We start from the raw sequence: 21,841 nt of genomic DNA on the forward strand, positions 1-21,841 counted from the left end.
GCCAAGTTTCTCACAAGAGAACATTCCATCAAACTAATACCAACTTTTGTTATTGCATAAAAAATAATCTTGGAACCTAAACAAAGCAGAAGAGAAAATAGAAGTAGCAGGAAAAGAAGGAAGAAGGAAACATTATGTTCAAAGCTGAAAAATATGAGAGAGCATCAAGAAGATATGGAAAGACATTTTAAAGTTCAACATGAGAAGTTCAAAATCGTCACGAACTCTCAAAAACAGATTGGCTAACATTGTTGTTCATCATCCAAATGTTTGATAGGATGTTCGCTACAATGAATATGATACTTCTTTTAATGACAAGAAGAGGCAACACAACAAGACACTAAAGATTTCGTGCAACCTCAACAATGCTGCTTAAAACTGAAAGTTAAAGACTACAAACAAGCAGATAAGCTCTATACAAAGGTCTGCTTTGTGATGCTTTCGCCTAAATTATGTTGATATCATAGGATCGATTTGCTTAGTGACCTAACATACACGTCCAATTTCTCTTAATTGACAAGTGTTGTAACTTGACAATAGAAACATGAAAGCTCTATATAGAAGGGCTCAAACATATATTCAACATGTTGATCTTGATCTTAATGATCGGGATATCAAGAAAGCCCTTAAGATTGACCCAAATAGCAGGTAGCTCATTGACTATAACTAAAAAGCACAGACACAACATATCAATGAACAAATTTTAGAAAGAAAAGAAAATCCTAGGATACAAACACGTTGTTATAAGCTTTATTTTATTTCTTCTTTGTTAAGGTACATATAAGTAATTCAACATAAAATACTAAATGGCCACTAAAAGGCACCAAATCTGTAGTTATTTATTATTCTTTTTGATCTAATTGATTATGCCTTTAAATTTGGGTCCAACATAAATTCTTTTTTCACGAGTGTTTCGAAAGTGTTTCAAATATGTCTTTAGGTGTTTGAAATTAATAAATAAATAAATACGAACCCGACCCAGAGACTCTACCTGGTAAGGAGTGTCGGTGTTTCATAGGTTGACAAAATCCTTAAGTAACATGTATACAACACAAACGTCTAGAGTCAAGTTCAGTAGTTTAACCGTAGCAAAACATGTGTCTAGGTATGCTAGTGCCCATGCGTGTGTATCATTACACTGTCAATGCAGGGCTGCAAAAAATGGAATGCAATTAATTGAAAGAGAAAGGTGAGGGGATACAACAAGAGAGATGCACAGTTTTACAGCAACATTTTTGCAACAATGAACAAGTTGGAGATACTAAGTATGTTGTAAGTTACAAAACCAAATAGCTAATTTCTCAGTCTTTATTCTATCATGAAACAAATCCTTTTGGACATAAGACATTGTAATCATGTGTTTTGCATAATTAAGCAAGAGAAAATACATTGACAGCTAAGCTCAATGGCCAATAAAGTTTGATAATTTAGCCTTCATAGCGATGTTGCGTCATGTTGTGTCATGTTTTGGAGAATATATAACATTGTATAGTTGTCTTGTTTACATTTTGTATAAATAAGTCAGGTGTCTTGTAGGGTGTTTTCCATTGCTTTGTTTGCATTCTCCTTTTAAACAAGACAATAAAAATGCATCCTCTTTGTCTTCCTTGTGTTTTATTGTGCTTCCTTTTATACATGGTTTTTGAAACTTTCATTCAAATTACTGAGCTTTTAGTGTCAAAGCACTAACACATTTGTTGTTCTAAAATTTGTGGAGCTCGTTAGTTATCTTACTACTCTAGTTGAGTTGAATAACTTTAGGTTAAATTTACACTCAAATCTAATTTTACCTTAATCATTATATATATGCATATATGTAAACCATATCTTATAATAATGTGTTATCTTATTAACTATGTGTTGTGAAGTTTGTGTTACATTTCACTAAATTGTACTTTTTTTTAAAAAGAACTTTGTCCTATTGTTTGAAAATTTATGACAAATTCCTAAATCTTAATTCAGCCACACCCTTCTTAGATGCATGTACATTGTACATTGCACGTTTTGAAGAATTTAATAGGAAATTAAGCTACTCGAAGAGAAACGAAAAGCCCAATTTCTCAACCGAATTTAGCTTATAAAGGAGTGGGAGGTGATAATCTAAATTTGGCTGATTTTTTTGGGTGTTGTTATTTTTTTAATACTTTTTCCAAATTTATAAAAGATTAGATGGGAATTTTTATAATTGATTATTTATAATCATAATTTTTTGTGGATGCAATAATCAGTCGTGTATTAGCGGTCGATTTATACAGTTAATCGTGTCATAATTTTTCAAATATAACTAATATCTATTCAGACTCCTTGTACTTGGAGTGTATTCTTTATTAACTTAAATATTTAAATTTGTTTACAACACATATCAATTACTAAAATTTTATAAAACTTAAATGTAATATTTATATCTATAGGTTAAAAAAATATATTTTGTAATAATATTCAAATTTTAAAAGTTGAGTTCACTTAATCATGTTTCCATCTTCTACATTTTCTCTTTTATTTAGTGGAATAAGACTCGTCCGGATCTAATACTCCTACTATAGGGTCCGAACGTCTTTAATTTGCTTTGATCCTCTTAAGGAGTTTTCTCGTTTTAGAACTGCGGAGGGAGGCAAGGTTCAATGAAATATGATGGACCCGTAGGCAAGGTTCAAATATGGATACTCCTACAGAGTCGTGTTTTTAGAGGAGGAGTAGTCTTCTGGAATATGAAAAGAAGTCGGTCGAAAGGAAGACTAAGAGGTGGAAATCGTACCCTTGATCGGTCTAGGGCCTAGGGCCTTTTCGGAGAGAGAAATCTCAAAAGCCGAATTCGAATCTTCGAGACAGAAAAGAGGCAAAGTTGGAAACCGTACCCTTGCCTTCTCCAGGCAAAAGCTTGCTTCCCTTTCCTTAGGATTTGGTACTTTAAAAGAAAGCAACCTTTCCTTCTTCTTCTTTCTCAGCGAATAGGTTTCCAATTCATTCACTCTAAAAGAACAAGAACTAGATTAAGAAATTATGTAAGTAAGAGAATCTATACGATGAAGATAGTTATGGCTAAGTCTATCTTTCTTCTTCTTTTCTTGATCTTTCGAAAATCCAGCATTCAAGAAGCCTTTACGCTGGTAAACGTCTAGCAGAGTAGAAAGAGAAAGATCAGAAGAAGGTTAAAATACTTTCCATTCACTATCAAGACCTTGATCTAATGAACGCTTTACTTTATGAAAGACAGATTCAAGCCTTCCTTTAGAACTCAGACAAAATTGCCTCATTTAAGGCTATTCCAAAGATTCATGATCATATGGTCAAAGGAGAGAGTCTTGTGTCCTTCATGTGTGGTCAACCCTTGGGTTATTATGCCTCTTGGGTGCTGTTTGCACTCTCACATCATTTCTTAATGTGGCTAGCTACAGAGCAGGTTTATACCAACCATGGGCGCCATGTATGCTTTGAATTTGCCAAGAAATTGTTTATGGGGAAGAAAATGAACCTTGAACCTCTATCCTTGATCTGGTTTCGACCTGGTCCACCAAGGTCTTTGTCAACTAAGTAACCGATAATAGGTCTCAAATCCTTCTATGGTCTTTCGACTGTATGGGGTGGATTTTCGAGTTTGTTCCTCAATTTACTCAGTAAATCGCTCTCGTAAGTGGGAATGATTATAGGTTCTTGCAATAAAGCCTCCTAGGTCATCTCCATTACCTTTCTCATGGTGGATTGGTACAGATAACCCTATCCATTTTCAGGGACAGATAAGAGAGATCTTGTAGCGGAAGCTTGGACTAAAAGAGATCGGGTTGGCTCCATCAGAACTCTGAACCGGGAAAGGTGAGGAGACAATGGCATAGTACACCCTTTCACGTACCTGGCTAAATAGTTGATTGAAGTGGGTAAAATGGGTAAAGTGGTATACTTCGATTCATTCTTCTCCCTCTCCATAAGAACCTTTAGGTTCCCATCATTGATACCATATGGAAAGTAGCCGATCATTATCTTTCTCGGATCAAGTATGGACTTATATGGCACTCTTATGATATGGGTGCAGGGAGTTGGTCTAAAGAGTATGTCCAAGATATATTCTTGACAAGAAAAAGAAAGTTTGATCAATGGATTTTGGGGAGGAAATGGACATTATTAGAAGCCTTTATAAGATAATGCAAAATAAGTATGCCTTGGACAAGTTTTCATGGTTTTGGGTATGGTTGGATGGAAGAGAGAATCGCTCCGCTCCGTGGGAGAATTGAATTTCTGAGGGAAAGATTTGAGCCCCAGCCAAAGGTTGATCATCTGACTCCAAGTTCTTCATTTGCCTCCCTAGGGTCAAAGAATATTGACAAGAAAAGACCTCAAAAATCTCTCTTGCACTTTTCTAAACCTACTAAACCCACTCAAAAGTGAAGGACATAAGATCTAAAGTCAATGAACAGGGGCTCAAAAGGAGTACTAGTCAGAGGATCAATGAAATATGATTGATGTGCCTTATGTAGCTTAATATACTTAGTCGAGTAGGGGCAGGTAAATCATAATATGTAGTACGGCTGAAACGATAATCAAGAGGGAGCTCTTTCCCCATATATTCAATAGGAGAAAGAGAGCTGAAGAGGCCGTCGCACTTGAGATGGACTAAGTTCCTACTATTTCCCTGAATCAAGGTGTGGGTTTCCTTGTTTTTGTTCAGGTTCTTTCTTTCCTTAAGGTTCAAGATGTCTAAGGACAAAGGCATATTTAGTCAGTACCATTCTTTCTCCTTTAAAGAAGTTAATACGCGAGCTGACTATCTAATTATCCTCAAGGAAGGAAGTTTATTTCAAAAGAAAATCATCCACAAACCGCTATGTGGGCCTACTAAGAGGAATTGAATTTTGATGCCTCTTCTTGTCGAGCTATTTCGTAACCTTGACATCTATTATCACCCCAAAAGCAGGCAGGCTTCTGTAGAGCCCCTCCCCGTGGGCGTGATCCCGCCCCTTTATCTATCCTCTCGTCGTATGCGCTTTTTATCTCTTGTCTCACCCCTGATGAGCATCTTCGCACCTTGACTCAATTCTTTCTATCAAGTCAGATTTCTTTGATGTTCTTGATCGTAAGGGGGAATCCTTTCTTTCCTTATTTAGACTCAATCTAGTTCAACTCCACTGGTGGGATCTCCTGCCTTAGAGTACTGATTGATTTAATCCCTAAATCAAAGACAAGAAGAAAGCTAACAGAAAACACAATATTCTTTGCGCCTTTGGAGGGAGCGGGACGAAGAAGATCAAACTGCTCCTACTCAGCCTCCATAGTTGAATCTAACAGTTTGAAAATTCTTTGCGTGTGGAATTTCATGAGTCCTCCGGACAGGTGAATATTACATTTCATGACTTCTAACTACAGGCTCAAAGAATCATCTCAGGACTCAGCTAAAAAAACAAAGGTGCAAAGAATTTGCGAATAAAGGCTCAAACCTATGGTTTCGGTCTATAGGAGGACCACTCAAAGTTGCAGACTTTGACGTCCTAAGCTTTCCTATTTATTTAAGGTTTTAAGGATAGTAGTTATAGAAGAAGAGAAGACTAAGGCTTGACTATTAAGGAGAGAGAAGACTTGACTTAATAGGATAGGAGAGGGGTGAAGGAAGTCAGTGCTCTTTCAAAGGCCGGGCGAAGGATCAAGTTTACATCGACCGGTATTCAGTCTCAACCGAAGGAGAAAGTGTCAGAAGTTGATGAATCTAGGAGTCCACCATGTCGTCGGTTATGCTCTGACCGTGGAGTGGGTTGAAATTTGCTTTTGAACGAGTTGCTGATAAGAAGACAAGAAGAAGAAAGCCTACCCTTGAAAAGGGATTTGATGAGGGCAAGTCAATGTGGGGTCTATAACGTCAATCATCATACACTACAGGATTGGGACTGAAGCCATATCCACCACGCGATTATAGAAGAGACAGCTAGGGTCGGACCCGTGTCACCTTCAGTTTCCTTTATCTATGAGTTCTTTTTTAATAAAATGAACCACTTTGATGAGTGAAGGAGTTGACGAGTGGGATAAAGCGTCTGATATGCATGTCTTGTTAAGCGTCAAATCCTTTTCTTTTTTTGAAACCTCGTAACTCAGGGGTGCCTCCGGGTCGTAGTGACCAGTCGTCAGACCCTACCCAGTGTTGGAAGGTCAATTGGGGTAACCTGAGGGACCCGCCTTACCTCTTTCATTAGCATCTTTTTCTTCTTTTTCTTCTTTCTTTTCTTTGTGTCCAAGACTCGACTCCTCTGTTACCGAAGAGAGATTAGAGCGTGAGTGGAGTCGATTGCGTGGAGTCAGAAGAAAGTTCAGTTAGGATCAATGAAATATGATTTATACTTGTCTTATCGAAAAGCATTCTATATCCACTCAGATGAGTGCATGTAATAAGCAGTAGTTGTGCAAGAAGTAGATTAATGATCTCTCATGCATGGAAAGAGAACTCGGAATGAAAGTTAGACAGAGGCGGGGAATAAGCCTCATCTAGAGTCAGCTGTGTAAGAGAAAGATAGTAGGCTCAGAGGTAGACTAAGTCCTCATTTCTTAAGTAGCGCGATTTGGAGCAAAGACTAAGCTGCAAAGCTTGCTTCAAGGGTTCGCTCAAAACGCGTGCCTTCATCAACTGATCTAATTCAATGCGTGGATAAGAAAGTCAGAAGCAATAGAAATTCAAAAAAGAATAGTTTGCGCTTCAAGAATATCTAGGACAATCCTACCTCTTTTTTTAGAGTTTGAGCGTGGAATCGAGGTAATTTGGGACATGTCCCGTGGGTGTGAGGCCAGAGATCGTTCGTCTAGTCGAGTGGTCTATTCTATTCTCTCCCATAAGTAGGGAAGTCCCATTCAGGTTAGCTGTAGCTGGCCATGTACCCTCTTCGGATGATGTGGTTCCTAAGACTGATCATTCTGAGTTTTCCTCTGAATTTTCATCCAAGAAGAATTCGATAGTTCGTCAAATCCCTTTCTTCAAGAAAAGAGTGCAACGAGAAAAGGGAATGGGATAAATAAAGAAGTTGTCACGCGCCTTGGTCAAGATAGATTGATCATTCCCTCAACCAACAGCAAGAATCAAGCTTTCTTCAGCGAGTAAGGACCAAGAAAAAGAGAAAGAGAGATTGGGACGATGGGTCGAGGACCTATCCAGGGACAACATCCACTGCTTGAGGTTAGACAACTGCCCGACTATCTTCATGCTATGGGTCGGATGAGGGGAAAGGAAGCGGTAAGGCGTCTTTCAAGAAAGGATGCATGAATGAATAAATAAAAGAAGTCAAATTCCTGACTGAACTTTCTCTTCCGCTGGCGGTCTATTTTTTGTCTCGCTCCTTTGCACCTTGAGCCCTACATCTCATTCTGCATCTTTCTTCTTTGAATTGGAAGTCTTTACCTTTGAAAGTCAAGAGTCTTTTCAATTAATGGAAAGTCTAGTGTCCTCTTTCTTCCTTTTCTTTTAGTAGGTTCCTTTTGACATCAAAATTCCATTCTTCTTGCACTAGACTAGCTTCCTCTCTTTTTTGATTTCAATAGCATAACAAGATAAATCGACATCGAGATCGAGACCAACACCTTAGCCTTGGATAGGGTTCCAAACCTGTCTGTGCTTCTTCAAATATCCCAAAAGGTCGAACTAACAAGCGAGAAAGGTCGACTTTGAGAAAGAAAGAAGGCGTAAAGAGTTTGCGAGGGGGCTTTTTCGGCTTGACTAGATTCTATGATTGAATAGCAGATGCTACTTAGTAGTCGAAAATCGGATAGACAGAGAGAGGACTCTTTCATACCTGCTCACTCCTAGGATGAGAGGTAGGTCCCTTGTTTTTGGCAGGAATAGTTCCAGCCTTTGTTGCCCCTCGGTAGAGTGAGTTTACTTAGCGAACTGGCAGGATGCGGAGATCGATTTCTCAATATGAATTCAGAGAGTGGATGGTTGACCGTCGCCCCTTTGTCCTGGAGGCTCTCCGACCGAAGATGGGCTTGCTATCATAACCTTTTCTCCAAAGCATCCTTATCTTGGTAGGCTTTCTTTTTCTTCAGTTTCCTTTCATCTATCACCCTTTTTTCTTCGGTTGGAAGTTTGTCCAAAGAAGAAGAGTGGGCTTTTTGGTATCTAGATGTAGTCCAATGGCTAAAGCTCTGCCAACTTCTTGTAAACTGAAGTCTCTTCCTTTATATAAAGGCTCTGGGTGGGATGGTCGAAATTGTCTTCTAAACTAGTGGCAACTTCTTGGTAAATCAGAAGGGGGAAGGAAGATCTCCACTCATTCCATTCATTCAGTGCCTGTTGTGAGGCGCGACCCACAACAAACAAAGGCTCAAAGAATTTGAACTTGTTGTAGCCCTCTTTTTGTAGACTAAACTTGGTAAGCATAAGCTATTTAAGTAGGCTCGATCAAGGTAGGCGAGCAGCTTCGCTCAGCGGAAGAGCATTTCTCAAAATAGTCTTAGTCAAGCGGGAGTGCCCAACCTATGGGAAAGGATAGGGGAAGAGAATCAAACAAAGAGGTCCTTTTAGGGACATAACTCGTTCATTCACTTGCTAATTCACTCGCAACTTTGCCAGAAGCGACTAGTCGCCTCCGCCTCAAGATGCTTAGCCGAAAGCATCAAATAAAGCTCCAGATTAGTAGTTGTCTTTCTTCTTTGAACCTTGCTTTACATGTTATAAACTGACTAAATTACTCTCTTCTCCCCTACAAATGAAGCAGAGCAGAGTCTGATAATGGAACTTGAATGTTATGGCATAGAAGGCTCCGTAGGAGTTGAATTGAGTTCCATCTTTTCTTTGGTGGATCAAATCAGTGGAATGAACAAGTCCGAAGGACGGGTACGACCTTTTCTGAATATGGAATAGAAATCCTAGGATAGACTTTAAACCTTGAACTGCCCTTGTTCATTAATTGCGCTTGTACGAGTATTCGCTTCTCAAATTCTTTGAACCTCTTTTATAGGTCGTATGAAAGAAGCTAAACCTTTGCCTCAAATTATAAAGGATCCTCAATGGACAAGGACATATTCATTTGTTCGGATGTTCATGAAATAACTTGACTAAATCAATGAACAAGGTTTGAGAGGAGTCTGTTAAGCGCGAAGTAAAGCGACTATGAAGGAGCCCTTAAAATTAGGAAAGAAGAATCGACTAAAAATTCTTTGAACCTCTCTTATTCTTTGAGTTCCATATTTTTTACATCTACATTATGAAAAGAAAGTTAATATATATGGAAGTGCCCACTCTGTGGGTCATCTCAAATTCTTTGAGCCTTTGTTTTTAGTCGAAGGACTTTTTTGAGTGATTTTATTCAATGATCTTTGAGCTCGTTTGATGGAAACAAACATTAGCAACGGAAAAACATATCGAATTTTACTCTAATAGAACCTAAACATTGTAGAAGTTAACATGCTTTAAACACAACCCTAATTACACTAAATAAGGGTTCAAGGAAAACATACGTTTGTAGCTTCCCGAAATCTCAAAATCTTCTCCCGAACTTGAACTGGACCACCACTAGAGTTGACCCGCTAATCTCTAGACTTAGAACCGGGTTATAAGACTCGTTAATCAAAGGAATTAGAGAGAGATGTAGAAATTTGTAGGGAATTAAGTTGAGATGAGTTTTTTGAAGAGAGGAAAAAAAAAGACAAAAAAATCTTTTTCAATTTGAAAAATGACTATTTATAATCTAATTACATGCAATTTTGCATGTAATTAGTTGGCTAAAATCTCAACACCTAACATTCCACGAACATTTAGTGGAATTAATCATCACCACCATAAGCTTCCACATAGCCAACTAAGAGTTAGTGGATTATCCAACAAAATATTGGATTTTCCCATTAACTTTGGTCAAGGGGAAAAATGGTCATTTGACCATTCTAGTCAAAGTCAAAAGTCAACATTTTGACTTTTTACCATTTTGTCTGTCTTGACTAAATCCAACCTTTTGAGCATTAATCCACATTCATTTTTTTTTCAAATTCAAATCACATTTGAATATAAAGTCAGTCAAAGTTTGACTTTTAAAAGTCAAAAGTCAACATTTTGATTTTGTACAACTTTGACCATTTCCATTAATTCTGAGCTTTCAAATATGAATCTTTATTCATATTTTTAAATATTTAAGTCATATTTAAACATAAAACTCTTGCTCAAAACTATAACTGATGACTATATTACATGTAGTTGTCCGTTTCTCACTTTTTACCTAATTCGAACAATCCGATATTTTTCTTGGTTTATTTTCTTTAAATGTGAAAGGAATAAAAGAAAAATGGAAATTAAATATATATATATATATATATATATATTATGTATTTAATGTTTATTTTTTATTAAATAAGATAAAAGGAAGAAAGGAAAAGAGAAAGTAATAAGAAAAGAAGAGAAAAAGGAAGGAGGTGGGTTTTGTTTTTGGTGCTTTAAAACCCACCACCGCTAAAGTATCATTCACCATTTTCTTCATCATTTATTTCAATTTCTGCACCAAACTTTCAGAGGGCTTCCAAGGAAGAAGGCTGACAAAAGAAGAAGAAGATGTTCAAGAAGTTTTTTTTGAAGAAACACAAGGAAATTGCAAGCAAAGCTTCATCCTTGGCAGAAATTGATTCACACAGCACACCTCTATTGTTCTGTTGATTCCAAGCAACAAAAAAGGAATTAAGAGGTGAGGGTTACATTTACCATAAGCTACTTCATTTTCAAACAAATTTTAAAAAGAAATTTTGAGCAAATTCGGATGTTCATTAAGTGATTTTTGACGAAGAACACAGGGCAGCTGGTTTTCACGCGAATTTAGGAGGTCTCTGGTTTTTCTTGTATTACCAAGAGTACTGGTGGAGTTAGGATCTCTATTTGGTATTTTTAGAAATATTATTCAATTTACTACAACTTTCATGGAGAAATCGTGAATAAAAAACGACTAAAAATAAGTTAAATTGTAGGGTCAAGTTAAAGGGGTCGTGTGCGCGTGATTATTGAAGTTGTTCTGTTTCGAGGGTTATCTGAGACTATTCACAGGGAATCAGATTTACATGTCTTGAGGTAAGTTTTATAGGACCTCAAAATGAATATTTTGATATAAAGAAATCTTATATTGGTTAAGTATTGGAAGCATCATGATCATTTGAATTTCGTGCTGCGAATGTGGAAAATTCTGAAAAGTGTGTGGAGTATGGTTTATTGTTTTAAGATGGACTTCTTTAGCATTATCCAAACATAAAATTTGAAGATCATAATATTTAGGTTTCTAATACTCGGTTCTGGTTATTTGACAGGCCAAGAGGAAATAGGCCGGATTTACACATCGAAAAACTAGTCCAAGACTGTGAGTGACCAAAACCAGTTTTTAAAAATATTTTCTTTCTCCTAAATATTAACTATTATCGACTAATCTACACGTTTATTTACAAAGCATTGAAAATCATTTGAAGTCCATGATTATTTTCAAGTATGAGTTTCGAGACTAGAATTCTTACTGAATGTTTATGCTAGCACGTGATTATTGAATGTCTGGAAATTATTTGAACCACTGTGTTTCAAACAAGTATGAGTTACCAAGTTTTGTTTTAAGAACTACAACCTTTCACGAATAATTTAAGTAAGTTTAAGCTTTACGAAAGAAAAGGATAGCATGCATGTTTTAATGTTTTCATACGATTTTTCTGATGTTTTATTAACTACATGACTGAGGTGTTGAGCCGGAGGCTATATGGTATCATGTGCACACAGGTTAGATTCCGTTGTTGACGTTGAGTGTATTCAGTAACAACGATGCTGTCATAAGTGTTGGGCAGGCCCCACTACATCGTAGAGCTTGTAAACGTTGTTGTACTGGGTGTACCCTACACAACGTATATTTGTCATGTTAGTTAAAATATTTTGATATACTTGATAGGCCTTGCTAGATTTTAATGATGTATATACTGAGTATTTAAGGAAGCTATTTTTACTATTATACGTTTATGTTTACGACTTGTATAAACAGATTTATAAGTGTAAGCTTTCACGTGCTCTTACTTTTAAATTTCTAGTTTTAAGCTGAGTCACTTACTGAGCTTTATAGTTATCCTTCCAAAATGTTTTACACACTTTCCAGGTAGAGATCGAGTTCCTAGTGCCTAATAGACTATCTTAGTCTGCTGAAGCTCCGTTATCGATTGCTAGTACGTGTTTCGAGTTGGGCATAGAGTTTTTTGTGTTATGATGTATATACACCCTTGTATGTTATAGATACTCCACAATTTGTATAAGCTTTAGGAGCTACGGTTGTGTAAACCTTTGTTGGTTATGTTTTGGTTAAGGTGTCTCTAGGTTTACTTGTGAAATTAGTTATTTTCGAGATACATTTCATGCATGTAGATCATTAGTCTAGGATTCGTTACGTTGTGTGCATGCATAATAATGTATATACTAGATTGGCAAGTTCATCACATTAAAGTTTTAAGCAAAGTCGACAGATATAGGTAAAGTAAAGCATTGTCCGTCGGTTTCACGCCATCTTTCGGTCTAAGCTAGCAAGTAGTCCGGAGGGGGTGTGACACATGGGCTCCAACGATCCAAGATTAACTGACAAAACTCTTTTAAACCAAGTTAATCAACATTCGTTAACTAACGAGTCATTCCACTAAAGTCTCGTAGTTGCACTCCCCTCATTGTAGATATATTTCTATCCATCTGATATAACCATGATTAGTAAGTTTAACCCTTCACAGCTTGTTTATAACCTCGACTGGGTCAAAATGCCATTTTACTCCCGAGGCTACATCTTGTTCCTTAAGTCCCACTGATCCACTATTGAACAATTGGTTTAAGGTCCAACCTATAAACCGAATCTTTCTCAGGCCAATGAGAGGGTGGGACCCTTTGTTCAAGACTTGGATTCAGTCCTTAAGAGAACAACCTATCCACAAACCCTAAAGCGGATAAGAGTGAAATTCGTCATGCACCCTATGTCCTTAGCTATCCACCCGGTCTTAACCTTGAAATGGGAGGCTTATTGGGTCAGCGTCATTGAGCTGCCCTCACCTATACAGATCTAAGGATAATACCGTTTGAACAAAAGTTCATAGTTAGCTCAGGATTAAGATTAAGTTACCTAGGTCATCATAATCAAAATAGTCAATTTATATAGTCAACAATGTTATAACTTAAAAGTGACTATCTCATGGTTTCAGTCTTATGTAAACTCTTTGCTTAGGATGCGCCTAATTCCATGTCTCCACATGAACGATTTAGAATCACTTCGTTTGTACTAACTGCAAAGCGAGCTACATCCATAGCGATTCCAGAATAAGGCATCCAACCTTATTCATTCACTATAGACCGTTTGGGCTATATACTCGATCTTGATCCAAGTTTATGTTTCTACACAAAGTTCAAGTCTACACTAGATAGCCTCTTGACCTTAGTTTATTGGATTCAAGATTATAGTATTCTATTTTCACTAACAAGTCCTCAATAACCACTTTATTGAGTATAATATAGTTTTAAACTACAAACTACGAGTTTTATGACATAAAATCCAACATCTTTATTCAATGATCGTCTAATGGAATGAATGAATATGAATTCAGCCTCTAGAACTCGTCCTCCGTCCTATTACTGACTTTCTTTATTGAAAGCTCAACTCCTCGCATATTTCATTGCACCTCTATCTTAATTTGGGTCTCGTCTTCTTTCTTTTATTGCATTTCTTCATTTCATCCTTAGGCTTTCTGGAGGCATCAATATCGTTCATTGATAGTACTCCTTCAAATTTTGATGCCCGCTCCATCTTCCGCATAGTGCTTTCTTGATTATCCCGTTCCGTCTTCCTTCGTCTTCTTGAAAAGATATTACGGCCTTCTTTAGGCTTTCTGATTCTAACCTTCTTCTCTCCTTTCAGTCGAGCCTCTTCATTCTTGTTTTTTAGTGGTCCGAAGTGGAATATGAATATGGATTTCTAAGTCAAGAGGACAGGTCTTTGATTTTTGAGTGCAGTATACTCCTAATGGAGGTTCCGAAGGAGTCGCTTCTCCAATTTTGCATTCAAAAGAAGCAAAGAATTTGCGAAGGACTTGTCTTTGAGTGACTTTATTCAATGATCTTTGAGCTCTTTATTCAATGATCTCGATCTAATGATTCATTTTTGCACTTCTTTCCTTCTTAGTCAAGCTCTTTCTTTATTGAAAGGGATTTGACCCTCTATTTGAGATTCAATCGAGTTATTTCATAACCTTCGGACCACTCCAAATGAGTCTAAAATCCATATGACGAGTCGCGTTAGTTGACTTTATTCAATGACTTGTTCATTGACCCTCTCCTTTCAGTCGAACCTCCTCTTTCTTTTTAGCCTCATACGGTCCTCTCTGCCATGTGGGAGTCGAGCTCTTTATTCAATGATCTTTGAGCCTCTAAAATAAAGGTCCTCAATAAACCGCTCCGTGGGATTCTTTGAGCCTCCGAAGGTACAAAATAACTCGACTCCTACAAGGCGGTTTGAAGAAGCTCAACTAAGAAGGAGAGGAGAGGGGCGAAGCTGCTAGAATTTATGTCCTAAAACTCGTAGTTTGTAGTTTAAATTACATTTTATCAATAAAGTGTTTATTAAGGATTTATTAGTGAAAATAGAATACTATAATTTTAAATCAAATAAACTAAGGTCCAGACGCTATCTAGTGTAGACATGAACTTTATGTAGAGAAATAAACTTGGATCAAGTTCGAGTATATAGCCCAAACGGTCTATAGTGAATGAATAAGGTTGGGCACCTTATTCTTGAAACGCTATGGATGCGGCTCGTTTTGTAGTTAGTAGAAACGAAGTGATCCTAAATCGTTCATGTAGAGACATGGAAGTAGGGGTATCCTACGTAAACTATATAAAGAGTTTACATAAGACTGGAACCAAAAGATAGTCACTTTTAAGTTATAACAACATTAACAAGTCTACAAAAAGAGGTTGGACCTTAAACCAATTGTTCAATAGTGTATCAGTGGGACTTAAGGAACAAGATGTAGCCTCGGGTATAAAATGGTATTTTGACCCAACTGAGGTTATGAACAACTTGTAAAGGCTTAATTTACTGATTATGGTTATATCAGATAGACAGATATATATCTGTAGTGGGGGGAGTGCAACTACGAGACTTTAGTGGAATGACTCGTTAGTTAACAAATGTTGATTAGCTTGGTTTAAAAGGGTTTAGTCAGTTAATCTCAGATCGTTGAAGCCCATGATCTATAGATCCATTAGGTTCCCCTGCTAGCTCATACACAATTAACTTAGAACAATATGTTGGAATAATTTGAATTGTTCGAATTATGTAAAGAGAGAGAAACCGACAACTACATGTGATATAGTCGTCGCTTATACCTTCGAGCAAGAGCTTTATGTTTATATATGACTTAAATATTAAAAATATGAATAGAGATTCATATTCGAAAGCTCGGAATTAATGAAAATGGTTAAAGTTGTAAAAAGTCAAATTGTTGACTTTTGACTTTTAAAAGTCAAACTTTGACCGGCTTTATATTCAAATGTGATTTGAATTTGGAAAAAATGAATGTGGACTCATGCTCAAGAGGTTTGAATTAGTCAAGACGAACAAAATGGTAAAAAGTCGAAATGTTGACTTTTGACTTAAAAAGTTAAAGTTTGACTTTGACTAGAATGGTTAAATGACCATTTTGCCTCTTGACCAAAGTTAGTGGAAAAATCCAACATTTTGTTGGATAATTCCACTAACTCTTAGTGGGCTATGTGGAAGCTTATGGTGATGACACCATGCCCACTAAGATAAAATGGAATGGTGATTAATTCCACTAAATGTTAGTGGAATGCTAGGTGTTGAGATTTTGGTCAACTATTACATGTAATTAGGTTATAAATAGTCCTCTTTTCAAATAGGAAAAAAAATTTGGCCATTTGGTTTTCAAAATCTCCTATTTTTCCTCTCTTGAAAAAAATTAAACATATCTCAACCTAATTCCCTCCATTTTTCCACATCTCTCTCTAATTCCTTCAATTAACGGATCCCACAACCCAGTTCTTAGTCCGGAGATTAGCAGATCAACTCTAGTGGAGGTCCGGTTTGAGTTTAGGAGAAGATTTGGATATGTCAGAAAAAGCTTCAAAGGTATGTTTTCTTTGAACCCTAACTAGTGTAATTAGGGTTGTGTTTAACGTATGTTAATCACTAAATTAAGTTTAGATGCAATTAGGGATCCTTCAAGTAACGGATCCCACAACCCAGTTCTTAGTTTGGAGATTAGCGGGTCAACTCTAGTGGAGGTCCGATTCGAGTTCAGGAGAAGATTTGGATATGTCCGGAAAAGCTTCAAAGGTATGTTTTCTTTGAACCCTAACTAGTGTAATTAGGGTTGTGTTTAATGTATGTTAATCACTAAATTAAGTTTAGATGCAATTAGGGTAAAATTTTGATCCTGTTTTCTACTGCGAATGTTTGTATCCATTAGAAGCCACTTGACTGAGGTTAGGAAGAATAGGTTTAAAGAATTTGAAAGCGAATTCCTTATTTTGCCACTTAGAAAAAGTGCATTATTCAATAACTCGACCCAAAATCAAAGGCTCCGTTAGGAGTTTCTAGCGAAGTTCTGATCTCTGCACTATTTTCAGGAGTGCATTATTCAATAACTCGACTCAAAATCAAAGGATACAAAGGTTAGACTCGAAAGCGAAGTCCTGATCCCTTCATTATTTGAAGGAGCCCTTATATTTAGAAATAATTCGACTCAAAATGTAAGAAGAGGATCAAAAAATTTGAGAGCGAAAGTCCTTATCCCTTACTAGGATTCTGGAGCCCCTTATTTTTTGAAATAACTCGACTCAAAATGTAAGGAGGGCAAAAAACAAAGGCAGGGATCTTGTTTGAATAAGGACTATCATTTATTTATCGTCCTTAAATTTAAAAATAACTCGACTAATTAAGCTACCACGGACCGATTCGAAGAAGCTCAACTAAGAAGGAGAGGAAAGGGGTAGCGACTTAAAAGGAGTGAAAGTTGGCCTAATAAATAAGGTCCTTAATTAAACTACCACGGACCAAAAGGAAAGCCTACCATAAGAAAGCCTAGTGGAAGGATCATATTCTAATTTGCTGTCATTTAGTGGTTACTTTTGAAAAGTCCACAAGAAGAGAAGTCCTAGGAGAAAGATCATATTCTATTATTATGACCGGGGTCAATTCGATAGTGTTGGAATTTGTGTCCTAAAACTCGTATTTTGTTATTTGATTCAATAAATTTTATTATTGAATGCTATAATCTTAAAACCAATAAGTTAAGATCCCGAGACTATTTTACTGAGTTTTTCAAATACAGTTGAACTTTATATAGAGACATAAGCATGGATTAAGTTCAAGTTAATAGCCCAAATAGTCTATAGTGTATGAATAAGGTTGGACGCCTTATTCTGGATAAACACTATGGATGCGGTCCGCTCCGTAGTTAGTACAAACGATGTAATCCTGAATCGTTCATGTAGAGACATGGGAGTTGGGGCATCCTATGTAAATGGTTTGCATAAGACTGGAACCACGAAATAGTCACTTTTTGTTATAACAACGTGAATTATAAACTGACTATTTCAATTATGATGACTTAGGTAACTTGATCTTAATCCTGAGCTAACTATGAACTTTTATTCATTCGGTAGTATCCTTAGATCTGCATAGGTGAGGGGAGCTCATCATCGCTGGCCCAATAAGCCTCCATTTCAAGGATAAGACCGAATGGATAGCTAGGGACATAGGGTGCAAGATAAAATTCACTCCTACCCATTTCTGAGATAATAGATAGGTTGTTCCCTTAAGGACTGAATCCAAGTCTTGAACAAGGGGCCCCACCTTCTCATTGGCCCGAGAAGGATTCAGGTTTATAAGTTAGACCTTAAACCAATTGTTCAATAGTGGATCAGTGGGTCTTAACGAGGAAGATGTAATCTCGGGGGTAAAACGGTATTTTGACCCAGCCAAGATTACGAACAACCTGTGAAGGATCAACTTACTCATCATGGTTATATAAGGTGAACAGAAATATATCTATAGTGAGGGGAGTGCAACTATGAGTCTTTAGTGGATGACTCTTTAGTTAACGAATGTTGATTAAGCTTGGTCTAAAAAGTTTAGCCAGTTGATCTCGAATCATTGGAGCCCATGATCTATAGGTCTATTAGGTTCCCCTACTAGCTCATATGGACTCAACTAAGAACAAGTATGTTGAAGTAACTCGAATTGTTCGAACTAAGAAAAGAGAGACAAACCGAAAAATATATAAGATATAAGTCGGTAGAAATAAACTTTAAAGCTTTGTGTTTTAAATATGATTTAAATAAATATGAATGTAGATTCATATTTAAAAACTTGGAAAGTATTGAAACGGTCAAAGTTGTAAAAGTCAAAAAGTTGACTTTTATTTTTTAGAACAAAACTTTGACCGAATTTATATTCAAATATGATTTGAATTTTAGAAAAATGAACGCAGATAAATACTCGGGAGGTTAGAATTAGTGAAGATGGAAAAAATAGTAAAAAGTCAAAAAGTTTACTTTTGACTATGAAAAGTCAAAGTTTGACTTTGACTTTATTGGTCAAATTACTAAAATGCCCCTTTGACTAATTACTTAATTAATTAAAAGTTAATGGGCAATGTGGCAGCCTATTTGAGATAGAAGCCACTAATTTCATTAAGAGTTAATGGATTAATTAGGTGTTGAGAATATATGAAATAATTTACATGCAATTTGCATGTAAAATTTCATATATAAACTTCTCATTACATAATGAGAAAGGATGATGTTTTGCTGAAAAAATCACCTAAACGATACACTTCCTTCCTTTCTCTCTAAGTTTTACTTCACAAAATCCAGTCCCATAACTCCGTTTTTGGTCCTGAGATTAGTAGGTCAACTTAGTGGTTATCCTTGCTCGTGAATTTTAGGCAAAGAAGAAGCTAAATTTAGATCGCGGAAGAAGTTCAGAACTATAAAAGGTAAGTCCATCGTTTACCTTTTCTGCTCTTCGTTTAGGTCCATCGCATAGCACATGCATGTCAACTTCTAAATCGTTTAGATGCATATAGAGTAAAGCATGATCCTTTTTATTCTGTTACAGCATGTCTCTTGATGTTTTTCCATCAGATAGATTCGCTTTTCATCCATCCATCATACGCGTGAACCTCTAACTAGGGTAACGGAAGAAGAAGAAAGAGCTGAAGTAGGGCGCTCAACTAACCTAAGGAGTGGGTGGGGAATCATAAATAGTAGTATAGTAGTACCTGTGTTTTCTGAGAAGGCTCGCGAGGTAGGTCCCTTGCAGAAATCTGTAAATTCATAGTCCATAAAGCGGTTCTTGAATTGACATCAGTCCTTCGACCTTTTCCGTGGAAAAGATAGAAAAAGATGGGTTTCTGGAAGAACATGTCTACTTCACACGGGAATTCGTACAAATCCAAGAAAATCACTCCCTTTACATAGAAGAAGAAGTTCATATGGATATAAACAAGTCCTTTGGACCAAAAAATAGCCAAAGAATTGGAGAATCCAAAGAAGTAGAAAAATCTCTTGATATAGCAGATTGGTAAGCCCTTCTTAGGCTTTGACCTCATGCTTTCGGCCGGTTTAGAACCTACTATTTAGATTCCCATGAAGCAGCTTGAATTGAAAGGAAGCCTCCAAGAAGATGGAGCGGGAAGAAGAAGATCAGACTGCTCCTACAGAGTCGAAGCGATCCAAAATAGAAGTCTGGATAATGAAACTACTTCTACCTTTGACGCCTCAATGAACAAGGGAGGAAACTGAAGAATTACTAGTCAGAGGAAAGCCTACCATAAACAAGCCCTATTCAATGGATAAATAAGTTCTTCAGACGGGGGATGAAAGTAGAAAGTCAGACATCTTTCGCCCAGTAATGAGTCGAACAAGACTTTCCATTCATTTTTCACAAAAGGCCCTAGAACAAGGCATCCGACTAAGCCTCTGGTCCATAAATGGATAAATACACTAGGCGAGAGACCTTACCATAGAAAGATCTAGATATGAAACTCCTTCTCACACAAAAAAAGAAAGAACTGGAACTGGACCACTCCTCCCATAGGCTCAAGTAGACCAATGGGTAAAGAAAGTCATCCTCGTACCACTTGGTCGTATACTCACTCAGCCCTATAACCTTCCTCATCGCGACTTGAACCAAAGAGTGGTTGGTCTTAGAGTTGCTTTATAAGAAATTATTATGAAAAGGAATTATAATCAAGCTTAAGCGGATAGTCAATCAAAAAATAAGATGACTAATCAATCCTCTTCCCACATAGCAGTACAAAGAAGACATGAGGTAGGAAAGGAAGGAAACTCGAGAGCAAGAGGCGGGCTCGAAGGCATCCATCCCAGTGTCAGAGGTCACCGAAGCATAGGCTTGATTCTTTTTAGTAGGTTTCTACTAGTTGTATCATACGATCGTCTTCAACACTATATTACGGGTTTATGGGTAGAAGTCTGTCTCGACCGCAAGGCCAACCCTTCATTAATTAGGAGGTATGGATTGAATGAATAAGAATTTTGTCAGTCACAAAACAAAATATCTAAAGAGAAAGAAGAAAGAAGTATTATTATCATAAGTCAAGGATTATAGTAGGGAGAGTGGGAGGGAATTAAACTACCACGGACCGAGATTAGGCTCAAAGCCTTTGTTCATTGAGGACCTTTATTTTTGCTGATATTTGTAAATGCCTTTTTAATCATTAACACCTACTACGTCTTATTCCATACCGCTCCTTTTGAGTTGTCCTTCTACTTCTACATCTTTGGAGTTGTCTTATCTTCTTTAATGAAACTACTTCGGATCGGTATTTTCGTCCATTGATATGAGATTGAATAAATTTAGATATTCCTTTCAAGTTCCTCTATGATAGCACAGTGGCCTTTACTCTTCTCATTTACTTTGATTAGACCTTCTTTCATTTCATAATTGGGGGATTTAGAAGATTCAAATAAGGGTTCTCGTGCGGGCATGGATGCGGGTTGATGAGCATGTGTCCTTTGTTATGGTCTTGAACGTAGAGTGAAAAGCCAAGGCGCCTTATAGCTTGTAGAAAGATTTCCCACCCTAGAACGGGTTCTTCCTTTTAGCAAGAGCATTCCTCTTTCTGCTACGTGGGGGTCGAGTCATTTCTTCCTCATCCTTAGCGGTCTTTCATTTCTTCCTTTCCAGTAGAGTAGGGTGAAAGAGAGTTGATACAATCACTTCTTGACCGTGGGGGTCGAGTCATTTCATTCCTCCTCTCCTTCAAAAGTAGAGCTATTCAAACCTCTCCTCCTATGGGTCGGCCTCTAGTTCTTTGGTTTGGTCGAGCCTCAAATTCTTTGAGCCTCTTCTTTCTCCATTTTTGGGAACAAAGGGCAGAACCAAGAAGGCATATACCCCCCACTACACGGTGCCTCTCGAAGGGTGAAATATGGGAATTTCATGGGGCTAGCAACTTAAGAAACTTCCCACCGTGGGAGCCTTGCCTTTGTAAAAGGTCTTTGACCAGTCTGTGGTAGTTTAATTGCTTTGCACCTCTCTCCTTAATGTCGAGCGGCTTTCGCCCTTCTCTTTAACAGTCTAGAATATTCTCACCTTGATTTTCTCTTTGGAATTACGCATTTACCCTTTTTCATATAAGGCACTTAGATTCTCATATCTCCATCCACTTGCACGTTTAAAAGATAGATCAGTAGAAAGACTTGGAAGAGACTAGGCGAACTTCATAGTCACTATTCCGAGAAAACTCTTTCTTAGAGGTGTGTATTATCTCTTTCTTCAGAGGGGACAAGCTACTAACAGATCTGGGTCGGCCCTTGCTGTCTAACTTCAATCTGTAGTAGTCTTTCCCTAGTTCA

Source organism: Cucumis melo, chromosome 11 (genome assembly GCF_025177605.1).
Source record: "Cucumis melo cultivar AY chromosome 11, USDA_Cmelo_AY_1.0, whole genome shotgun sequence".
Lineage (NCBI taxonomy): Eukaryota > Viridiplantae > Streptophyta > Magnoliopsida > Cucurbitales > Cucurbitaceae > Cucumis > Cucumis melo.